The sequence below is a fragment of the Dipodomys merriami genome, unplaced genomic scaffold, assembly GCF_024711535.1.
Source record: "Dipodomys merriami isolate MVZ:Mamm:240054 unplaced genomic scaffold, mDipMer1.0.p SCAF_5, whole genome shotgun sequence".
Taxonomy (NCBI): domain Eukaryota; kingdom Metazoa; phylum Chordata; class Mammalia; order Rodentia; family Heteromyidae; genus Dipodomys; species Dipodomys merriami.
In genome coordinates this window covers 75506093-75513375 of record NW_027206068.1, presented here as the reverse complement: position 1 = coordinate 75513375, position 7283 = coordinate 75506093, and the positions used below count along the sequence as shown (strand labels likewise).

The 7283-nt window shown below is 52.2% G+C and overlaps 1 long non-coding RNA gene across 1 annotated transcript; it reads left to right on the top strand.

Annotated features, from left to right (window-relative positions):
• The first annotated feature begins 491 nt into the window (after nt 1-491).
• On the top strand, nt 492-6316 carry LOC138810184 (uncharacterized). The gene is made up of 3 exons (XR_011367047.1): nt 492-747; nt 3906-4075; nt 5183-6316. It is a non-coding gene; the product is annotated as an uncharacterized lncRNA (long non-coding RNA).
• Nucleotides 6317-7283: the final 967 nt, after the last annotated feature.

The window sequence follows — 7283 nt, the reverse complement described above, 5'->3', positions numbered from 1 at the left end:
CTAGCACCCCGCCCCCCCGACACGCCGAGCCCGGTTCGCCCGACGTCGGAGGGACCTGAGCAGGGCTGAGCGTCCGAAGGCCAAGGAGGGCCGGGCCGGTCGCCGTGAGACCCGCTTCCCCCGAGGAGGGGCCCGGGCCCCGATCCCTGGGTCTAAACACCGACCGACGTGGCCCGGCGCCGGCCCACCGGGCCCGCCCCGGGATGAAGCCCGGCTGCTTCCCCGAGATCCTGGCCCCGCACCTCGACCCCCGGTGCCGTCCATCCCATCTCGGCGAAGAGGCCCGGGGTGTGTGGGCCTCGGCCCCGCCCACCCCTGTGGTCAGCCCGGGAGCCGGGGCGTCAGCCCGGGAGCCGGGCGGCCTGCGTCGGCCGAGGCGCTCCGCCGAGCGCCGGGAAACCGCAGGGCACGTGGGCGGCGGGAGGGGGGCGGGGGGAGCGTTCTTTAAAGGGCCGCTCCTGCGTGGTTGGACGTGAGGCGGACGGCTGGGGTGAGGCTCTGGTCTCCAGCCCTGTGGTGGGAGAGCTTGAGCTCACAGGTCCGGGAACATGTGCGCACAGCAGCCGATGCTCTGTCTCAGGGGCCTGGTGCCCCGCGGCGGCCTTTGGGGAGATGGTGCACACAGAACCTTCGGGAAGGCCGCCTTTTCTTAGGGTAGCTCCAGTAAGGCTGATGGTGCATGGGAAGACTGTGACGGTGGGACGGGGGCTGTCAGAGGCCCCGGCGTGGAAGGTTGGTTCCAGGAAGGTAAGTATGAGTGAAGTCACACGTGGTGTGCAGTCTCACGAGGAAGGTGTGAAGTTAACTCAGCCATGAAGTGGAGAGAGGAGAGGAAAAGGAGAGGGAAAAACAACCCTGCAATGCAAAAATAAAGCCTGATGTTTAGGCCCCAGTCCCTTCACCGTGAGGAGGAGAGAGTTGGGAGCGATGCAGTGAGCGATGATGGCGGTGAGCAGAGAGGCTGCAATGGCTGTGTCACATCGCCACTGCGTGCAGAGCGTGGAGTCTTACACATGGGTCACTGAGCCTGTCTACCAACCACAAGGGCATTGCGCAGAAGGCATTCCAAGATGATCCAAAGGAGGTTGTAGAAACCCAAGGAGCCGTACAGAATCCCAGGGCGGTGTTCACTGCACCAGCAGCAGACACTAGCAGGAAGTGAAGTACTAGGCAGTGATAGGTAATGCAGGCGTGGGGCCGCAGCACTTGGTGAGAGAATGCTGATCTTGAGGCCAACCTCCACTAGTCAGACCTCTTTCCAATAGTAATAATAACGATAACACGTGCAGTAGTATCAGTAATAAGTTAAAAAGTGAACTTGCTTTGTTGGCCTTTCAAATCTCGGTTGGCCTTTTTATTTATTTACTTTTATTGTGAAAATACTGTACAGAGGGGTTACAATTACATGGGCAAGATAATGAGTACATTTCTTATCAAGCATTGTAGCCTCCTTTGTTTCCCCTTCCCATCCCTTCCCATCCTCCCCTCCCCCACCCTCCCTCCTAACCCATCCCCTCCCCCCCAAAGTTGTAAAGTTCGTTTTCGACATAACGACTTGTACATCTCATTGTTGCAATGGGTCCACCTGTATCCCTATTTAAACGATTTGTTTTTCCCCTTGGGTTGGCCTTTTCTGATTTGCATTGGCCAATAGGGATTTAGTCAGTGACAGAAGCAAAGGTTTGGGATTGTGGCTGGCTTTCTCTTACTTCAGACACTGTGTCAAATATCTGACCTGCTCCCTGCTGGAGCTTGAGCAGCCACCCAGAGGAAAAGCCAGGAGCCCCAGATGAGTGTGCCAGCAGCCAGGAAAGCTGTGCCAGATCTTTCCCCTGCCAGCTGCCCACAGACACACGGCAGACACCTGAGCCAACCCAGACTAGAACTGTCCAGCTGCCACGTGACTCATGAGCTAAAGCAATGGTTGTCACTTTAAGCATTAGGTTTTGGAATCTTTATGCTAAGCAGCAAAAGTCGATACAGCATTCATTATCAAGGAAACATAAGCTACACTGACTTATTGGCACACTGAAACAACTGGCTCAAGGAAACAGTAAATACGCTGGGTGCTGGTGGCTCATGCTGGTTATCCTAGCTGTTCAGGAGGCTGAACTATGAAGATTGTGGTTCAAGGCCAACCTAAGTCATCTCCAAAACGCTACTCAGAAAAAGTCAGAAGGCTGCTATGGCTCACGGGTAGAATGCTTGCCTGGAACACAAAGAGGCTCAGGGACAGTGCCTAGGCCTGAGTTCAAGCCCCAGGATTACCATCCCCCAAAAAAAAAGTTTAAAGAAAGAAACAGGATCGGGAAGGAAAAACTGGGATAAAATGAGTGAGGGCTGACACAGTTCAAAAAGCAATGTACTCATGCCTGACTTCCATATCTGTGATCACTGTATGTCAGCTTCACAGTGGCAAACAAAGAAACAAAAACCAAGGTCATTTGCTACTTGTCTCTTTGTGACTAAGTTACTTTGTGAAGTACAGCTTAATCCTTTAACTAAAGGCTTGTGCCTGTGCATGCGTGCACACGTGTGTGTGTGTATGTGTGTGTGTATGTGTGTGTGTGTGTGTGTGTGTCCCACTTGAGCCAAAGTTCCATGCCCAACTTTTTGGTGGTTAATTAGAGATAAGAGTCTCATAGACTCCTGCCAAGGGTGTCTTCAAACCTTGGAATCTTGATCCTCAGATCTTACCCTCCTGAGTAGCTGGGATTACAGGCTTGAGCATCAGTGTTGAGCCTATCTCCTGTTATTCTGGTTTTATTTTATTAGCTTGCTTTTTCTCCCACCCCCTTTTTTTGTTGTGGGTACTGGGATTTGAACCCAGGGTCTCATGCTTGCTAGGCAGATGCTCTACCACTCCCGCCACTGCTTCCAGCATCCTGCTGTCTTTCTAAAGCTGACATTTAGTGGCTCCAACTACAATTTCATGCGGTGGGGAAGTCACTGTAACTTCGGTTCGTGTAGTTGCTATGGGTTTTGTGGTGAAGAGTGTATCTGATTTCTTTTTCTTGTGTCTAAATTCAGGAAGTCTTTAATCACCCTCTAAATGACAGTGAAACTTAGTGCTGAGTTACCAGTTTGTGCTGCAGAAATGCACAGTGGGGGCTGGGAAGGTGGCTCAGTGACAGAGTGCTTGCCTCGCATGCATGAGGCCCTGGGTTCCATTTCTCAGCATCACATAAGCAGAAAAAGCCAGAAGTAGCACTGTGACTCAAGCTGAAGAGCTGAGCGAGAGACAGTGCCCAGGCCCAGAGTTCAGGCCCCATGACAGACAGACACATGCACACACAATGCACAGTGGTAGGAGCTGAGCTGTGGTAGCTCTTTGTCACCGACAGACAGCTGCTCTGATCAGAACTATCAACCCCACCCAGGTCCTGTTGTTCCTCCCCCCCCCATGCACATGCGCACATGGATACTAAGTTCAGCTGTGTGGGAAACTAGTTCTCCATAGAAGAAGAAAAAGAAGAAATGTGCTTAAGAAAACAAATTTGTTCTTGACTTGCCTATTTATAAATGGGAATTTCCAGGAGTGATTATGAGCTGGAATTTTGGGGGGTTTTGAGTGATGACGCACACATTCACTCTGGTGGTTTTCAGTTTTACTAGTAATGACTAACCCCCAAAAATCCTTTCTTTAACCAGAACTGGAACTCCCCACCTGAGTCCTTTCTGAACGTAAGCCGCTCTTCGGCTGCTTTCTTGTCCCTGTAAACTGTAGCTTAACCAAGGATCCTGAAGAAAAGCCACCGCCTTGGGATCTCACCACCCTTTCTCTTCCTTCCGTCTTTCCCTTCCCTTTTTCTGTGTGTCTAGACTGGGACTTGAACTCAGGGTATCTCACTCATGGTGGGCACTCTACCACTTGAGACACTACTAATACTGTCTCCTTGTTACAGCCATGCAGACCAGCAAAAATCAGGACCACTTTCTGGAGTTTATTCCCAGCAACCCGAACCACGCTGGCACCAGAGATAGTTGAGACCCTGAGGAAAGCGAAATCCTGAGTTTTACACAAGCTGGCTACACAAAGAAAAATCAAGTGATTCATCAGAAAGGCAGAGGTCAGGTGAGGAAGACATCAGTCAGCTCCAGGCACGCGTGTGGGCTTTCTGTTACTGATTAGATAGCCCCTCCTAGTTTGCCCCCAGCTCATGCTCCAGGAACAGCTGACCAGGCCCTGTTCCAGCAGTGGGTAGGGGCCTCATTCTGGTAACTGGATGCTGGAAATCTCATTATGATTTTACATTTAAGAGTGAATCCTGGCTACTCTGGAGGCTGAGATCTGAGGACTGAGATTCAAAGACAGCCCAGGCAGGGCTGGGAATGTGGCTTAGTGGCAGAGTGCTTGCCTAGCATGCATGAAGTTCTGGGTTCGATTCCTTAGCACTACATAAAAAAAAAGCCAGAAGTGGCTCTGTGGCTCAAGTGGTAGAGTGCTAGCCTTGAGCAAAAGAAGCTCAAAGACCGTTCAAGCCCCAGAACTGGCAAAAGAAAAAAAAAATCCCAGGCAAGTAAGTCCATGAGACTCTCATCTACAATAAACTATTAAAATAAAAAGGCAGAAGTGGACCTGTGGATCGAGTGGTAGACCAAAGAGAAGCTCAGGGATAGCACCAGAGTTCAACCCCCAGGGTGGACACAGAAGAAGAAGAAGAAGAGGAGGACGAGGAGGGGGGGGGGAGGACGAGGAGGAGGACGAGGAGGAGGAAAGCAGCAGCAGCAGCTGAGCCAGGCGCCTGTGGCTCATGCATGTAACCCTATCTGAGGATCTCGGTTCCAAGCCAGCCCAGGAAGGAAAGTCTGTGAGATTCTTATCTCCAATAAACTACTCAGAAAAAGCCAAAAATGGTGCTGTGGCTCAGATGGTAGAGCACTAGTTTTGAGCGCAGAAAGGCTCAGGGATAGTGCCCAGGCCCAGAGTTCAAGCCCCAAGACTCACAAAAAAGAGGCTGGAGGTGTGGCTCAAATGGTAGAGCATCTGTCTTGCAAGTGCAAGGCCCTGAATTAGATCCCCAGTACTGTAAAAGAAGGAGGAGGAGGAGGAGAAACTTACGTAAATTGTGGGTATCAACTTGTGCTATCTAGGCATCCCTGAACATATAATCATGGGTGACATAATAGTTTATTTTAGGCTGGGTGCCAGTGGCTCACACCTGTCATCCTAACTACTCAGGAGGCTGAGATCTGAGGACCGTGGTTCAAAGCCAGCCCAGAAAGAAGATCCATGAGACTCATCTCCAATGAACCATCAGAAAACGGAAGTGGCGCTGTGACTCAAGTGATAGAGTGTTCTGCTTGAGCTGAAGAGCTCAGGGACAGTGCCCAGACCCAGAGTTCAAGCCCCACGACTAACAAAAAAAAGTAGCTTGTTTTAAATGCTAATACTTTCAATAAGAGGGATATTGCCTCTCCTGTGGGTATTTAAACTTGTGAGGAAAAAGTGATACCATGGAAATCAGAAACAGCTGGGAGATGCAATAGTTCAACTGCAGTCACTGGGGGTTAGCTCGCCCTCTGGTGGCAATATTTAGAACTGTGGAATCACAGCCCAAGAAGGAAGCACTGTGGTAAGAATTAGAATTAGTGCCACCCCTGAAATCTAGCTACTCAGGAGGTTGAAATCTGAGGATCGCGGTTCAAAGCCAGCCCAGGCAGGAAAGTCGGTGAGTCTCGTCTCCAGGTCACTAAAAAGCCAGAAATGGAGCTGTGGCTCAAGTGGTAGAGTGCTAGCTTTGAGCAAAAAAGCTCAGGGACAGTGCCTATGCCTGGATTTCAAGCCCCAGGACTGCCCCCACCACACACACTGAGTGAGTTCAGTCACCCTTGAGAGAGTTCTTCCTAGATTAAAGCTGTGCATTGGGGACCATCACTGCCCCCCAGCAGACAACAGGACAGCACCCCTCCCAAAGCCAGATCCCTACTCACCATTCATTAGTCTGAACAATGTTTACTAAGCAGCTACTTTGTGCCAGGCTGCTGCTCTTCAGATAGGCTGTTGGCCACTGCTGGGAGCTGCAAAAATTATCATCATCATCAACAACAAAAGAGGAACCCTGGTCAGACATAATGGTACATGCTTCTAATCCCAGCTGTAGAGAAGCTGAAGTGAAATAATCCCAAATTCTAGGACAGTCTTGGCTACATAGTACGATACAGTGAGAGTCCATCTCAACACACACACGGAGTAGAAGGCAACCTAGATGTGAATGTGGTGCTAGTGATTTTGCCTTCAGGTCTGAGACCCCTGCTCCATTGTGGGCCTAACTCTCCACTTAGGGATGTGGAGACTTGATGGCTCCCGAAATCTCACCCTACTTCTGCCCGCAGCAACTGCTACTCTACTAGAAAAGGCAGGACATGCATTTAAGTTCATGCCACAAACCTTTACTGAAAGGGCAGGAACTGTGGCTCAAGTGGTAGAGCATCTGCCTAGCAAGGCATACATGTGTGTGTGAATTTCTTTATTAAAATGTAGAATAACGAAATTTCAGCTAAAAGGTAATCCAAGTTTTATCAAACATGCCAATGCCATGAAAATAGAAAAGAGGCTGGGCGCGGTGGCTCACGCCTGTAACCTTAGCTACTCGGGAGGCTAAGAGCTGAGGATCCAGGATTGAAGCCAGCCTGGGCAGGAAAGTCTGTAAGTGGAGCTGTGCTCAAGTGGTAGAGTGCTAGCCTTGCACAAGAAAGCAGAGTGTGCAAGGCCCTGAGTTCAAGTCCCAAACCTGGTAGGAAAAAAACAAAAAAGACAAAAAATAGGAAGAGGAGCCAGAGCACTCGGGTGCGCCCCCTGCCCGCCGGGGCGTCCCCTCCCCCCCCAGCGCTCGCGTGCGCCCCCTGCCCGCCCGGCCGTCCCCCCCCCAGCGCTCGCGTGCGCCCCCTGCCTGCCCGGCTGTCCCCTGCCCCCCGGAGCGCTCGCGTGCGCCCCCTGCCTGCCCGGCTGTCCCCTGCCCCCCGGAGCGCTCGCGTGCGCCCCCTGCCTACCCGGCTGTCCCTTTCCCCCCGGAGCGCTCGCGTGCGCCTCCTGCCTGCCCGGCTGTCCCGTAGTCCCAGTAGCGCTCGCGTGCGCCCCCTGCCCGTCGGGCCGTCCCATGGTTCCCGGAGCGCTCGCGTGCGCCCCCTGCCTGCCCGGCTGTCCCATGGTCCCAGTAGCGCTCGCGTGCGCCCCCTGCCCGCCGGGCCGTCCCGTGGACCGCGATGGCCCCTGACGTTGGCAAATCTTTTCCCCGCAGAAGGAAAGGGAAGAGCAGAGGAGTGCGGAGCGTCCGTCGTCC